At 50.1% G+C, this 17,085-nt stretch overlaps 1 protein-coding gene across 4 annotated transcripts in view; it reads right to left on the reverse strand.

Moving 5' to 3' along the window:
• The window catches only part of PXN (paxillin), a 60,914-nt gene that overhangs the window by 43,182 nt on the left and 647 nt on the right, over window positions 1-17,085 (reverse strand). Inside the window, exon 1 of one of the 4 annotated variants that reach the window (XM_025400921.1) lies at window positions 1,230-1,509. The exons of the other annotated variants lie outside the window; for them this stretch is intronic. The gene's annotated coding sequence lies outside the window, so the exon portion shown is untranslated. Of the gene's footprint in view, window positions 1-1,229; window positions 1,510-17,085 lie in introns of those variants that run through there. 4 annotated transcript variants of the gene reach the window in all.

Consider the following 17,085-nt stretch of genomic DNA (forward strand, 5'->3'; position numbering starts at 1 on the left):
CATTTTTTTTTTTTTTTTTTGAGACAAAGATCTTGCTCTGTCACCCAGGCTGGAGCACAGTGGCATGATCTTGGCTCACTGCAGCCTTGACCTCCTGGGATCAAGTGATCCTACTATTGCAGCCTCCTGAGTAGCTGGGGCTACAGGCATGCTGGTGTATGCCTGGCTAATTTTTGTATTTTTTTTTTTTTTTTTTTTTTTTGAGACGGAGTCTCACTGTGTCTCCCAGGCTGGAGTGCAGTGGCGCGATCTCGGCTCACTGCAAGCTCCGCCCCCCGGGTTCACGCCATTCTCCCGCCTCAGCCTCCCGAGTAGCTGGGACTACAGGCGCCCGCTACCGCGCCCGGCTAGGTTTTTGTATTTTTAGTAGAGACGGGGTTTCACCATGTTAGCCAGGATAGTCTCGATCTCCTGACCTTGTGATCCACCCGCCTCGGCCTCCCAAAGTGCTGGGATTACAGGCTTGAGCCACCGCGCCCGGCCTTGTTTTCAAATTTTTAAAACTCCACAAAACCCCTTTCGTAATTGTGGTCTTAGATGGAAGCCCAATATATAAACAGAGAAAAAGCGAGCAGCTCTGACTGAAGAAGGTAACGGCCACAAACTCCCAACCATAGGAGGAAATGACATCCTAAGGCTCCTTCCAGCTCTGGAAGCACAGGAGGAGTCTAAGAAAGAATGGATCAGTCCAGAAGCACAAAGGGGGAGTGCAGACTGGTAATACCCAACAGGCCATTAGGGAGGAAAATCTCACAGACAGTTGAAGCAGGGAGAAGAGGAAGGACAGAGCCAGGATAGAGCCCAAGCCAGTGATGCCCAAAGGAGCTGCTACCAGCAATGCCCTCAATTGCCAGTGATCAGTCAATCAAGGGTCTCCCACGAATAGTGACACCCCAGCCCCCATGCTTTGGCCAAAGTCAGGCAGATAACAGCTGTCTTCTGGTCACTGTTCCTGCTGCTCTAGAGGCACAAACAGGATGTTTAGAAGCAGATGACCACAAGTGACCACAGGAAGCCATGACAACCGCCTCCAGGTGACGATCTTCTTCCCCAGCTTCTTTCCGGCTTGGCTGCCTCCAAAGACCAAGCAAAAAGACTTCAAGTGCCAACTTCCAAAGAGAGAGAAGGGGAGGAGTTCTTGGAAAGTTCAGGACACAGCAGAAGAGGCCATGTGAGGTGGTGAGGCAGGAAGAAATGAGACCACCCAGCTATCCCGACAGCTACCTCACCTCAAAGACGCACTGAGGCTGATGATGCTAAGGAGGGGGGAAGAAACTGCACATCCACTGCTTGGGACAGAGGACCTTCCAAGACGGGCAGCATGTGACCAGGCAGGCTCAGGAGGGCTGCCAAGTCGCGTCTCTGAGGAGCAAGTGCAGTGTTCCAGGCATCACGACCACTCCTCCACACCCACCCCAGAGAAGCCCGTCCCACTCGGCTGTCCCAGAGCACATCAGTGATGAGAAACTGCCTTAGCCAGCCAGCCAAGCCAGGAGTCCACAGGGGAAATGGCAAGTCCAGAGGAAACCAAGTGCAGGCCATCGGACACTCCCGTTTCCACCTAAGGAAGAGGAATGTTCCTGGAAACAGAGAGGAGGCAAAGCTCGGCCAGAACTCTCTGAGCCACTTCAAACCTCCAACAGAGCCCAGGGTGGGTCCCATAGATCAACCGCCCATAAAGGGGTACAGTCACTGGGCCAGCTTCATGACACAGCTGTGTCCACCCAGTGTACAACCACCAAGTTCACAGTCCAGAAAACCGACTCTTTTTTTCTACTGCTACTAGGAGCCTCAGGGGCCAGACCACCCCATGAGGCTTTCTGGATGCCTAGAGTGCTGGGAAAAGCCCAGGGCTGACCTGGGAGCGGATCCCAGAGCAGCTCCCCGTGGCAGCTCTTACTAATATGAGTGTTAGATGAGCGATTAGTATAAACCAAGCCACCAAGCCACCTCCTCCCCAACCACTTCCGCATGAAAGCCACCAAAGAGGCTCAGGGGAAATTAAAAGTCATATAACCAAAACCTAACTTAACACCACCAGCCCAGGGGTATGGCCATTTCACCTCCACAGCAGAGTCCCAAACATTCTCTAACCCACGGCGCCATGAAGAGTCCTAAATCACACTCTCCCAGAAAATAACTGAAGTCAGATTCTTCCCCCAGGCCAAGCTAAGCAACCAAACAGGGCCAACTGCATTAACTGCCCACCAGCAAGGCCACAGGAAATGCAGCCAACCTAAAGACGAAGTAGAAGTTAAATTCGAAGAGTGGGCTGGGTGCAATGGCTCACACCTGTAATCCCAACACTTTGGGAGGCCGAGGTGAGCAGATCACTTGAGCCCAGGAATTCAAGACCAGCCTGTCCAACATGGCGAAATCCCATTTCTACTAAAAATACAAAAAATTAGCTGGGCGTGGTGGCAGGCGCCTGTGATCCCACCTACTCGGGAGGCTGAAGCAGGAGAATTGCTCGAACCCAGGAAGTGGAGGTTGCAGTGAGCCAAGATCGTGCCATTGCACTCCAGCCTGAGCAACGGAACGGGACTCTGTCTCAAAAAAAAATCAATTATTAAAAAATAAATAAGGCCCTGCATGGTGGCTCACGCCTGTAATTCCAGCACTCTGGGAGGCCGAGGTGGGTGGATCAATTGAGGTCAGGAGTTTGAGACCAGCCTGGCAAACATGGTGAAACCCCATCTCTACCAAAACTACAAAAAATAGCCAGCATGGTGGCGCATGCCTGTAATCCCAGCTACTCATGAGGCTGAGGCATGAGAATCACTTGAACATGGGAGGCGGAGGCTACAGTGAGCTGAGATCACACCCCTGCACTCCAGCCTGGGCAACAAAGCAAGACTCCATCTCAATAAATAAATAAACAAACAGGCTGGCACGGTGGCTCACTCCTGTAATCCCAGCACTTTGAGAGGCAAGGCGGGCAGATCATTTGAGGTCAGGAATTTGAGACCAGCCTGGCCAACATGGTGAAACCCTGTCTCTACTAAAAGTACAAAAATTAGCCAGGCGTGGTGGTGGGCGCCTGTAATCCCAGCTACTTGGGAGGCTGAGGCAAGAGAATCGCTTGAACCCAGGAGGCAGAGACTTCAGTGAGCTGAGATTGCGCCACTGCACTCCAGCCTGGGCGATAACGGGAGACTTAGTCACAAAAATAAATAAACAAACAAACAAATGCCAAGAGAGTGATACCAAAAGCCAAACCCTCCACCCCAGGAGTTGTCAAGATTATTCCAAGAATAAACGATAACCATCACCATTTACTGAGCACTTTAAAAGTATTTCAGGAAAGTATGTCAGGAAATGCACCTATTTCATGGATTAGGAGACCAAGGCTCAGAGTGTAAAATGATCTGCCAAGGTCACACAAGTCGTAGGCGACTGCACTGATACAGAACCAAGTGTGGCTGATGTCAGAGGCTGGGTTCTTTTTTTTTTTTTTTTTTTTTTTGAGATGGAGTCTCGCTCTGTCGCCCGGGCTGGAGTGCAGTGGCTGGATCTCAGCTCACTGCAAGCTCCGACTCCCGGGTTCCCGACATTCTCCCGCCTCAGCCTCCCGAGTAGCTGGGACTACAGGCGCCCGCCACCTCGCCCGGCTAATTTTTTTTGTATTTTAGTAGAGACGGGGTTTCACCGTGTTAGCCAGGATGGTCTCAATCTCCTGAACTCGTGATCCGCCCATCTCGGCCTCCCAAAGTGCTGGGATTACAGGCTTGAGCCACCGCGCCCGGCCAGAGGCTGGGTTCTATGCCACCTCCCCACCCTGAACCCAGAGAGAACTCAGGTTCTCCAGAGGAGGAAGTGGTTTGCTGCAGGCTCAGCATCACTGTGGGTGTTGCAGTTCATACCCATTTAATCACCAACCACCAGTAAGTATTTATTAAGCGACCACAGAGAGAACAGAGCAGTGCTTGGTGGTAAGAGATATTTGAAAGGCAGATAAAATCCCTGTCTTCAAGGAGCTTACAGGGTAGAGCAGGAGACAGAAGAAAGCCCAATTTACACAAATCTGTGAAGTTTTACCTTAGCAGGAGGGTCAACAGGCTGGTTAGTTTTATCTGGGAGAAAAGCCTCCTCAAAAAGGTAGATTCAGCTAAGATTTTAAAGGCAGAGGGTAAGGTGAGTCAGGAGAAGGCTATTTTCTGCAACTTGAACCAAGATCTAGACTCAAGGCAGAACTGAGTGGTTGGCATGGTCAGAAGTCAAATGTAATTCAGAGACTGCAGTACAAGATACCCCCGAGATTTGGCAACTGCATTGGTCATTAAATATCAAGCACAGGGCGTTCTTAGAATCCCCCAAAGCAGGAGCCAAGTAGGAATATGTATGAGGCCAGTGAGACCCAATGTAGGCAACAGAGAGGGTCAAATATGAGGCTGGAGCTACTGAGGTTAACCAAGCGGTGACAGAGTACATGCATCCCATGAAGCCTGATCTGGTTTTTCAAAAGAAACAATATGCAATGAAATTCTGTCTCTACTAAAAATACAAAAATTAGACAGGCGTGGTGGTGCCTGTAATCCCAACTACTCAGGGGGTTGAGGTAGGAGAATTGCTTGAACCCAGAAGACGGAGGTTGCAGTGAGCCGAGATCGTGCCATTGCACTCCAGCCTGGGCAACGCAGTGAGACCCTGTCTCAAAAAAAAAAAAAAAAAAAAAGGAATGACATGGACTTTTTGGTGCAATCACCTGATGCTTTAAATGTAGGCAACTAATTTGGAATATTTTAAATACCATGGAGACCAAGCAACAATGGTCTGCAGGCCAAAACTGACCCATAGATTTCTGCCGTGAGGTTTCCCATATGAAAAACCAGAAAGAAAGCCAGGCACAGTGGCCCACACCTGTAATCCCAGCTCTTTGGGAGGCTAAGGCAGGTGGATCACCTGAGGTCAGGAGTTTGAGACCAGTCTGACCAATATGGTGAAACCCCATCTCTACTAAAAATATGAAAAGTAGCCAGGCATGATGGCACGCACCTGTAGTCTCAGCTACTTGGGAGGCTGAGGCAGGAGAATCACCTGAACCCTGGAGGCAGAGGTTGCAGTGAGCTGAGATCACGCCACTGTACTCTAGCCTTGTTGACAGAGCGAGACTCCATCTCAAAAAAAAAAAAAAAGAGAGAGAGAGGGAAAGAAAAACCAGAAAGAGACTGGGCTGGTTGTGGGAAGACCCACCCAAGGTTCAGGTTCTTGCATCATTGCCTGTGGTAACACTGGGTGTGTTCCCTTCCCCTAACTCCCCTGGGCTTCAGTTTGACTTCCTCATTAATAATATGAAGATAACTACTACCTACCTCACAGGGTGGTGATCAGAACCATATAAAAAATGATGATTGTCAATGGACAAATAGATAAAGAAAATGTGGTTTACACATCATTGTATATACATACAATGAATTATTCAGCCTTAAAAAGGGAGATTTTGCCAATTTGCCACAGCATGGAAGGACATGCTAAGTAAGATAAGGCAGACACAACAAAAACATTGCGTGACTTCACTTACATATGTACTATATATATTTATTTATTTATTTATTATTTTACCAGGCTGGAGTGCAGTGGCATGATCTTGGCTCATTCCGGCCTCCACCTCCTGGGTTCAAGCGATTCTCCTGCCTCAGGCTCCCAAGTGCCTGAGACTACAGGCCCATGCCACCACGCTCGGCTAATTTGTGTATTTTTAGTAGAGACGGGGTTTCGTCATGTTGGCCAGGATGGTCTCAAACTCCTGACCTCAGATGATCCACCCACCTTAGCCTCCCAAAGTGCGGGGATTACAGGCATGAGCCATTGTGCCCAGTCCAATATATATATATTTTTTACATATATATAAATATATATATAGAGAGAGAGAATGAAACAGTGGTTACTATGGGCAGAAGTGGGGAATGGGGAGATGTGGGTCAAAGAATACTAAGTAGCAGATACATGGGATGCACAAGTTTAGAAATCAAATGTATGACATGAGGGATGAAGGTAAGAAAATCCTGGCCGGGCGCGGTGGCTCAAGCCTGTAATCCCAGCACTTTGGGAGGCCGAGACGGGCGGATCACGAGGTCAGGAGATCAAGACCATCCTGGCTAACAGGGTGAAACCCCGTCTCTACTAAAAATACAAAAAACTAGCCGGGCAAGGTGGCGGGCGCCTGTAGTCCCAGCTACTCGGGAGGCTGAGGCAGGAGAATGGCGTAAACCCAGGAGGCGGAGCTTGCAGTGAGCTGAGATCTGGCCACTGCACTCCAGCCTGGGCGACAGAGCGAGACTCCGCCTCAAAAAAAAAAAAAAAAAAAAAAGAAAATCCTGCTAGGGATTTTCGTTACATAAGTAGATTCAGCTGCTCTTGGCACACAGGAAAGTAACTGTGAGATGACTGATACATTAATCAGCTTCACTTTAGTAACCACCTTACTATCTATATGTATCCCATAACAACAATGTCGTAAACTTCGAATATACGCAATAAGGTTTAGTGGTTTTTTGTTTTTTTTTTTTTTTTTTTGAAACTGAGTCTCGCTCTTTCACCAGGCTGGAGTAAAATGGCGCGATCTCGGCTCACTGCAACCTCCGCCTCCTGGTTCAAGAGATTCTCTTGCCTCAGCCTCCCGAGTAGCTGGGATTACAGGCACGGGCCACCATGCCCAGCTAATTTTTGTATTTTTAGTAGAGACGGGGTTTCGCCATGTTGTCCAGGCTGGTCTTGATCTCTTGACCTCGAGATCCGCCTGCCTTGGCTTCCCAAAGTGCTGGGATTACAGGCGTGAGCCACAACGACTGGCCTAAGGTTAAGTTTTTTAAAAAATAAAGAAGCACGTGAAAATATGTCCTCAAGCTTAACGTGCTGCAGAAATGTCCATTATCTAATACAGGCCCAGAGAAGAGAGGGGGCGCTAACAGAGAACAGGCAGTTAGATGGGGCCTGGGAGAGGAGAAAGGAAATGAGAAGGGAGTAGATGAGAAGGGAGAGTGGAAAGGAAATGAGTTGAGTCTCTGCTGGCGGGCAGACCGGAAGAATCTGGACAATAGAATTCACGTCAGGGGTGGAAATATAAATTTGGGAGTCACCAGCACACAGGTTATAAAAGAGGTCATGCAGTTGATTAACTGACCGAGGTACATAGGAGAAAAACAAGGAGTTCAGAGAAATCCTTTGAGAAAACACCCAGTTGCACCTCCACTCAGGGATCAGAGGAGACTTGGGAAAAGAAGGTGGGAGGGTCTCTGGAGAAGCAAGCAGAGCTTAAGGAAGGGAGAAAAAAATATGGCAGCTAAAGGATGAAACGGGTGTCTCAGCAAAAGAGCAAATGTGGAAGAATGGGTCAGGCTGTGTTAAAATTTAAAAAGGAGCAGGCCAGGTGCAGCGGCTCACACCTGTAATCCCACCACTGGGAGGCCGAGGCAGGCAGATCACGAGGTCAGGAGTTCAAGACCAGCCTGGCCACTATGGTGAAACCCCGTCTCTACTAAAACCACAAAAATTAGCCGGGTGTGGTGGTGGGCGCCTGTAGTCCCAGCTACTCAGGAGGCTGAGGCAGAGAATCACTTGAAGCCGGGAGGCAGAGGTTGCAGTGAGCCGAGATCCACTCCACTGCACTCCAGCCTGGGTGACAGAACAAGACTCTGTCTCAAAAAAGATAATAATAAATTAAAAAATAAATAAAATAAAAAGGAGCAAAGTAAAAAAGTTAGTAAGAGCAGGCCGGGCACAACGGCTCACATCTGTAATTCCAATACTTTGGGAGGTGGAGGTGAGCGGGTCACCTGAGCTCAGGAGTTCAAAACCAGCCTGGCCAACATGGTGAACGAAACCCCATCTCTACCAAAAATACAAAATTAGCCAGGCATGGTGGTATGTGCCTGTAATCTTAGCTACTGCTGGGGGGGTAGGGGAGGAGGGGGGGAGGGGGGTGGGGGAGTGAGGCGGTGAGGCAGGAGGACCGCTTGACCCTGGGAGACAGAGGTTGCAGTGAGCCAAGATCACGCCACTATACTCCACTCTGGGTGGCAAAGCAAGACTCTGTCTAAAAAACAAAACAAAACAAAAAACTGAAGTTAATAAAAGCAGAAAAGTAAAAAGAGGGAAACAGGCAAGATGCATGGTGGCTCACACTTACAATACCAGCACTTTGGAAAGCCAAGGTAGAAGGACTGCTTGAAGCCAGGAGTTCGAGACCAGCCTGAACAACATAATGAGACTCCAGCTGTATAAAAAATAAAAAATTAGCCAGGCATGGTAGCACGTGCCTGTAGTCCCAGCTGCTCGGGAGGCTGAGGCAGGAGGATTGCTTGAATTGGAGGTTACAGTGAGCTGTGATCAGATCACTGTACTTCATCCTGGGCAAGAGAAAAAGACCACCCTGTGAGAAAACAGAAAGAAGAGAAGAGAAGGAGAGAAGAAAAAGGGAACCAGAAGAAAAAGGAGAGCCAGGTGGACCTGCAGATGGGGACTTCGGCGCCACATGGGGCCACAGCCACCTACACTGACAGAAGATGGTGGCCATGAGGTATAAAACGGGGTGGAAAGATGGGGACGTTGGGGGTGGAATAAAGCGTGAGGAAATAGAGGCCATCCTTGAGGATCTGTCTACTATGTGCTAAGCACCTCACTCAGTCTCCCAACAACGTGGAAAGAAGGCATTGTGCCCATTTCATAGCCTGCTTTTAATAGGGTTTATTTATTTATTTTGAGACAGTCTCACTCTGTCACCCAGGTTGGAGTGCAGTGGCCTGATCTTGGCTCACCGCATCCTCTGCCTCCCAGGTTTAAGCAATCCTCCTGCCTCAGCCTCCCGAGTAGCTGGGATTACAAGCATGCGCCACCACGCCCAGCTAATTTTGTATTTTAGTAGAGATGAGGTTTCCCCACGTTGGTCAAGCTGGTCTGGAACTCCCAACCTCAGGCCTCAGGTGTTCCACCGGCCTCGGCCTCCCAAAATGCTGGGATTACAGGCGTGAGCCAACACACTCCGCCTCAGTAGGGCTTTTATGTTGTTAGAAGAGGCCAAAGTCTCCATGGCTCATTCAAAATGATACACACAGACCGGGATCCAGAAGAGAATCGGCCTGAAGCTCCTTGGAGCTCCCTGGAGGGTTCCACCCACCTTGCTCCAGCTCACCCAGAGTTCTACGATTCAAAACAGCTGGAAATGTGTGCCCTGCTCTCCCCAACAAGAAAACAGAACAGAACATGGCTGTTTCTGCCAAGCGAATTCTGAATAAGCTGCATTCCATTTCATTAAAACAATTACCTGAGCTCCAGCCAAGAATTACATAAAGCTTCCTCCCAGCACCACCCCCTTCCCCATAAAACACACATCATGCTGCTTTCAAATAGGCAGAGTGAAGCTCTGAGCCCTCGCTAGAAGACCTCATGGTCCTCGAAAAGTGGCCAGTCTCGGCATCTTTGCATGCTGACATAGATGACATGAGGCCGAAAGAAGACCTTGGCATGAAGCCCTCCCCTTATGAGAGCCTGCTGGCTGCCCGAAATGTTTCTAGTAGGCAGGGCCCTCACCTCTGCCTCAGAGCCAAGAGGGCCACTGGTGCCAGAATGCAGCTATTTCCCCAAAACAGACTGGAGGCCCAAGAAGGCCAGCTTTGAGTCAGCACAAACTAGACACGAGGGACCAAGGGAGTGGGGATTCCAGGAGAGGGAGCCTGAAGGCTGAAAAACTGGATGGTCGGACTTGAGCTACAAGCAAGGGCCTGGGGCCATCAGCCATCACTGCCCACAGGTAAATGGTGTTCCACTGGACACAGATAAGGGGTTCATGATGTGAGGCAAAAGGCATCCCCTCCCCTCCTGCAGGCCTCAAGCTGCCCAGAGACTGTTCCCTGAATTGTGTAAAGCCTCGCTCTGGCTAGGCGCCATGGCTCACACCTGTAATCCCAGCACTTTCGGAGGCTGAGGCAGGTGGATCACCTGAGGTCAGGAGTTCGAGACCAGGCTGATCTACATGGTGAAACCCCATCTCTACTAAAATTACAAAAATTAGTCAGGCGTGATGACACACACCTATAATCCTAGCTACTGGGGAGGCTGAGGCACGAGAATCACTTGAACCTGGGAGGCAGACGTTGCAGTGAGCCAAGATTACCCCACTGCACTCCAGCCTGGGTGACAGAGTAAGACTCCATCTCAAAAAAAAAGAAAAAAAAAAGTCTGTGTCCCACCAGCCTGGACAACCCATCTCAAGCTCCAACCAAAGTTCGGCATCTCACATGCTTCAACCCTGGTCTGATTAATGTCATCATGCTCAAATAACTCATGAGGTTGCCTCCACACCTATGGACACACACTGTCTCTGGGCCTGTCTTTTTTCTGCACAGGTCACAGCACTGTGCTCCCCATTTCCCAGCTGATAGTCAGCAGTCACTGTCACCTGAGGCCCCCCCAGCTCCTGTCTCTGCTCACCCAGTCTTCCCACCACCTGCACAATCACAGGAGGCCAACAGTCATTCAGGCCAACCACAGGCAGGCGCAGGCCAGCACCCTGGTCCAACAACTCCAAGTCCACCACGGAAAAGCAGGGTTTCCTTACTTTTCTCCAACTTTTCATTATGAAAATGTCTAAACACACGGAGAAGTTGAGAGGCCTGTGTACTCTCATTTAGATTAGACTGTCATTGTTTTACCACTTTGTATGAATGCATGGCCCTTGTGCTCTCTGTCCTCTATGTATGTATCCTGTTTTTCATTATATCATTTAAAACTAAATTAAGCTGGGAGCGGTGGCTCACGCCTGTAATCCCAGCCTGTAATCCCAGCACTTTGGGAGGCTGAGGCGGGTGGATCACCTGAGGTCAGGAGTTGAAGACCAGCCTGACCAATATGGTGAAACCCTACCTCTATTAAAAATACAAAAATTAAGGCCGGGCGCGGTGGCTCAAGCCTGTAATCCCAGCACTTTGGGAGGCCGAGGCGGGTGGATCACGAGGTCAGGAGATCGAGACCATCCTGGCTAACATGGTGAAACCCCGTCTCTACTAAAAATACAAAAAACTAGCCGGGCGTGGTGGCGGGCGCCTGTAGTCCCAGCTACTCGGAGGCTGAGGCAGGAGAATGGCGTGAACCTGGGAGGCGGAGCTTGCAGTGAGCCGAGATCGCGCCATTGCACTCCAGCCTGGGTGACACAGCGCGAGACTCCGTCTCAAAAAAAAAAAAAAAAAAAAATACAAAAATTAGCCGGGTGTAGTGGCATGCACCCATAGTCCCAGCTACTCAGGAAGCTGAGACAGGAGAATTGCTTAAACCCAGGAGGTAGAGGTTACAGTGAGCCAAGATCGTGCTGCTGCACTCCAGCCTGCGTGACAGGGCAAGACTCCACCTCAAAAATAAAAAATAAAAAAATAAAAATAAGTTGCAAGACATCATGACACTTTACTCCTAAATACTTTAGCATGCACCTAACAATAACAATATTTTCCCATAAAACCACAATACCACAATCACACAAGAAATAAGCATTAAGAGGCCATCTTTAAGGGAAGATTTGGCCACTGGGGCTCCACTGGGCCTGGCCAACCGCATGTTCTGTCTACCACTGGCCCAGCATCCAAGGCCTCCCTGGAGAGGCCAGCTCTGAGCCCCTGGTTAGGCAATCGGTTAGTCAGTTGGAAGACTTATCAGGATATGAATGTACACTGGAGGCCAGATAAGAGACTCCCAACAAGACCCAGACTGCAAAAGGCAGAGTAGACCCTGTGAGGCTGTAGATGGAGGCTCAGGGCCCATCCCAGGTGAGAAGGGCACCCGGAAGCCATTTCCATGACTTGCTTTGCGAACATTTCTGAGAAAACTCAGCTTCCTGATTCTTTCTCTTCCTCTCCTCCTCCCATAGGACATCCTTCATTTTCCACCATAAAGTTTTCAACAACTCCCTCCTCTGGACATGGGAAAGACAAGGAGCATGTTTAGGTGCAGTGGGGCTGGAGGCACCGGAAGGCTTTTGATTCCTGAGCAGAGGAGCTGGGAAGGGACCATAGGGGACCTGCCCCAGGTTCTCCTTGGCAGTGGTGCTATAAGCTCACTGCTCTGTCTCAAGAGTAACAGGCGACTGGAGAGGTGACCAGGGAGGGAGGAGTGGGGCCTCCCCTGGAACAGGAGACACTCCCCACAGGACCCTGCATCCCATCCTGAGTGTGTGTCCCCAAGAAAGAACAAAAAGGCCGGGTGCAGTGGCTCACGCCTGTAATGCCAACACTTTGGGAGGCTGAGGCAGGAGGATCACCTGAGGTCAGGAGTTCGAGACCAGCCTGACGAACATGGAGAAACCCCATCTCCACTAAAAATACAAAATTAGCTGGGCGTGGCGGTGCATGCCTGTAATTCCAGCTACTCGGGAGACAGAGGCAGGAGAATCGCTTGAACCTGGGAGGCAGAGGTTGTGGTGAGCTGAGATCACGCCACTGCCCTCCAGCCTGGGCAATGAGAGCGAAACTCCGCCTCAAATAAAAGAAAGAAAGAAAGAACAAAAGAAAGAGAAGAAGCTGCAGAGAACAGGGAAATGACAGATGTGGAAGACAACAGAGAATAGGGTGGGGGCAGAAAAATATTAGTGTCCTAGAAACAGAAAACAGTCAAACCAATGAGCAACCCATATCAGATGCAGTATTATGAACAGAAGAGTAAAGAATGCAACACGCGCAATGGCTCACGCCTGTAATCCCAGTACTTTGGGAGGTCGATGCGGGCACACTGCTTGAGGCCAGGTGTTCAAGAACAGCTTGGGCAACACGGTGAAATCCTGTCTCCACAAAAAATTTTAAACATTAGCAGGGCATTGCGGCATGCATCTGTAGTCCCAGCTACTGGGGAGGCTGAGGGAAGAGGATCACTTGGGCCTAGGAGGCGGAGGCTGCAGACCCTGTCTCAAAAAAAAAAAGTGTACAAAACAGTTGGCCGCAAGTCCCACTCAGCAGCCAGACCACCTGGATTCAAATCCCAGCACTGCCATTCACTAGCTGTAGAACTTGGGCAAGTGGGCTCACCTCTCTGTGTCTGTTTCCTCACTTATAAAATGGGTAGTGGTAATACTACTAATAATAAAACCTGCCTCATATGGACAGCTTGATTCAAACAAGCAATGCATGTAAGGTGCCCAGCACAGGGCCTGCACATAATAAGTGCTCAATAAATATTACGGGAAAAAGTTCTGTAAACACTGTAAAAAAGAAAAGTGTGCCCAGGCCAGAGTGCAGTGACGCGATCTCGGCTCACCGCAATCTCCGCCTCCCGGATTCAAGCGATTTTCCCGCCTCAGCCTCCTGAGTAGAATATCTGAGACTACAGGCACCCGCCGCCACGCTCAGCTAATTTTTGTATTTTTAGTAGAGATTGGCTTTCACCATGTTGACCAGGCTGGTCTTGAATTCCTGACCTCAAATGATCCACCCACCTCGGCCTCCCAAAGTGCTGGGATTACATGTGTGAGCCACCATGCCCGGCAGATTTTGCTATTATTAATGACTCAGACTAGGATGACCCCGGGAAAGGCGGCAATGAGGCTAGAAGTTTATTCAACATCTCTGGAGCGAGGTAAAGACCCAAGAGAAGCTTCAGATTCAGATACTCCATGCGCGATGACTAAATAGGAGAGGAGGGCTGCTCAGTGGCTCACCAATAACTCTGGCCTTCCATCAGCCTCTCCAGCCAAGGGTACACCCAGCTTCTTCAATGCATGGCCATCACTAGGGAAGCTGGAAAAAAGGAATACTGAGATATTCCCTCAAAAGACCTTGAACCCATAGTGACAGGGCTTTGGCTTCCAGTAGGCTGAGCCTTTCTCCATCAAGCTATGTCTGCCCAGGTAGCAGACAGCTTCACGTATCAGAAAGGGTACCTGCTGAAGAATCAAACCTACCAGGGTTTGAATCCCAGCTCTGCCCCTTAGTAGTACAAAGCCCAGGAGAAGGTCTGGCACTGACACAGAGCCCACCAAGAGGGCACCATCGCTGCTTGGGTAAATGCCGCCTCTGCCACAGGCCCAGCAGCTGGGTACCCTGACTCTGCCCTAACACACAGAGGGACCACAGACAGGAAAGCCCAAAGTCCAGACTTTCCATGGAAACAGGGAGGTTCCATAGCTCCCAATGCCCCAGGCAACTCCTCTGCCCCCCTAGCACTACCCCCAAGGACAATGAGGCACTGTTTTCCAAAGGGTCAAGACTGCTGAGAAGCTGAAAGAAGACATGTCCAGATTCCAGCAGCAACTGGGCACTGCCAACAGCTGGCTGTTCCCCCTGCTAGAGGATGGGAAGGCAAAGCTACTGAGAGTCTCGCACTGGACACACCCTTTGCCATTTCCTGGGAATGGCCCCTAGGGCAGAGATTGTTAAAGGTAACTATCAATTATTCAGCAGGCCCCAAGGCTCATCCCCCTGGTTAGTCACCAGCACCTACCACCTTCTGACGCTTAAGACGACCAGATCTGGAATTGGATGAGCCTGGATTCAAATCCCAGCATTACCACTAAACTTCCCTGAGCTCAGGTTTCCACATCTATAAAGTGGAGATAAAACACCTCCGTTTCTGAAAGGTTGTGATACAGCTTGTAAAGCGCTGAGTACTGCGCCTGTCTCCCATGAAGTGCATGTGATCATGATTAGACCACAGTTGTGGTCAAAGCCCCAACTAAGTACACTGAGAACATGAACAGAGGGAGAGCAAGCAATCGGGTTAGAAAACACAGTCAGAGTGCATCTCAGTGTTGTGGGAACTCTGTCCAGGAAACTCCAGCCAGAACTCGAACAGAGTGAACTCTGGGCCAAACCAGCATCTAAATAGTAATAAGAAAAGTCACCAAGCAGCCACCCCAAAGCACAAAGTAGAGAGAACACACAGGGAAGGGCAGAACATGCTGTGTTGATATTTTTCTGCTCAGAGAGCTATAAATTTGTAACTTATTAAATTTGTAACTTATTAAACAGCACATGGCAAGTCTGTCATTGGCAGTTATGGGGAGGAGAAGAGTTCCCCATTTTTTATCAGACCAAAAAACAAAGTCACGGAGGAGGTGATGCACCCTCTGGCCTTGCTACTGGACACACCATAAACTCTCCCCTGTGTTAGGGACCAGGAGGCACATGGCTGAGAGCACGCTCAGGAGAAAAATAAAAACAACAGGTCTGGGCTTTGTGTCCACCCTAAGGAAAACAGCTGACAGGCAGTGTGCTGAGCCGCCATCCAGACAGCTGACGGGGCCCCAGTGCAGAGGCAAATTCCTCTCCCTTCCTGCACACCCCATTCCTCCCACCCCGGGCTCTGGTCAGCCAGGCATGGCTTTCCCCTTGGGAGCTCAGGCCAAGGAAATCGGGCAGCCCGGATGTAAGCAACTGGGCGTCTATGGTAGAAAGCAGCAGAAGTTACAGGTGACAGCCATCACCCAGTGGCAACCCCTCCTTCAAGTGCCCTTGCCTCCTCCCCAGGAAAAAAAGGCTTCTTGGTATACAAGAGCCGCAGATCTAGGAGCTAGGAATTGGGCTTCCAGTTACGGTTTTGTCATTTCATGGCTGTGCAGCCTTGGGCAAGAGAATCAACCTCTCTAAGTCTCAGCTTTCTCAAGCTGTAAAAAGGCAGGTGGTCATGACTGCATTGGCTTTAAGGCGGAATCTGATAAAAGGGTTGTTGTGAGGATACCACAAATCGAGGTACAGGGAAGTACTCCACAAACAGCCATTTAAATCCTTACAATCCCCTCTCCCGTATACAGTACTCTCTTTCCTTTCAGAACTCAGTTTCCTGGCCCTAAATGGAAGACTGTCAGAAGACAGGAACTCCGGATTTCCATGGCGAGCTCTACCAAGACTTTCTCAGTCCGTGAAACAGCATGGGGACTGCCGGGAAGCCACAGAACTGCACCAGCATTTTAGAAACTGTAACTTTGCTCCCAGTTCCCACTGGGAAAGCACTGAGACTCTTAAATCCTGGATTCAAGGAACATCCCCCAGCCTCCTTCCAGCTGAGCTATTTTTATGTGAAAAAAAAAAATACCTGCCTGGAAGCCATGCCAACCTTGAGCACACTGAAAAAATGGGTGCCAAGCCTGACCCAAAGGTAGAACTACACTTGGCAGCCATCTCACTCTGCAAAACAGGCAGGACCCTACACGACCCCCAGCTCCAGGATCTCAGGGGCACCCTGATCCCAAAAGGAAGCTGGAGGGAAGCAGTCAGGTCCAGCGCCTACAAATAGCCAGTCTTAACTTAGTGCCCGGTGCTGCTTGGTAGAGGTCCATCAGTCCTGTCTGCTGAATCTACTCCTCAGAGCCTGGGACAGAGGAAGCATCAGTGGTCACACAAGCCACCCACAGTCCAGAGAGGAAAGACAAGGCTCCTACAGAGAAGAAACGTGTCCCCCCCCTCACCTCCCAAGCTCAAGGCCCTCCAGCTACAGGCGTGAAGGGGAGGGAGAGAGAGCGAATCCTCCCACTCCTGCGTTCACGCCACCCAAGGCATTCCTAGAACCCTGACACCAACCCCCTTGGGTTTAGAGTCGCTTCCACGAGATGCTTTCTTTCCCCTAACACCAGATCAAGACTGGACTGAAAAGAGTAGCCTTGGGGCTCCAATAACAGGAAAACAGTACAACTCTGTTCTGGGCATCCTGTCCTCTTTTACCTGCGCGGCTTCCAGCAGGGCCTGACGCAGAGAGGGTGGAGGGGACCCTGCTAGCCAGGACACGTTCAGGGATGGCCATACCTTGGGGCCCACCTCCCACCTCATTCCCCTGGCATTTCACCAGAATCTGGGGGTGGGGAAAGAATCAGGACTCACCAAATTACCGTTCTAGGCTTAGATACCACGGAAGACGGACTGGTCTGTGAATTGAGGGGCTGGTCCACAGAGTGGGGAGGGCAGTGAGAGAAAATAAGTGATGGGTCCTTGAAACGGGGTGACCAGATTTGAAGTGGGGGGTCAGGAGAGCAGGCAGACTGGGAAACTTGTCTTTGAAATGGGGGTGTGGTCATCACACGCTCGTCTCTAGCTTTTGCATCTGACTTGTGAAATGAAAGGGGTGGGCTCCGAGGGGTTATCCCTGAAGGGGGGTGCCAGTCTGTGAAGTGGGGGGCAG

Source organism: Theropithecus gelada, chromosome 11, assembly GCF_003255815.1.
Source record: "Theropithecus gelada isolate Dixy chromosome 11, Tgel_1.0, whole genome shotgun sequence".
In the NCBI taxonomy this organism is placed as follows: domain Eukaryota; kingdom Metazoa; phylum Chordata; class Mammalia; order Primates; family Cercopithecidae; genus Theropithecus; species Theropithecus gelada.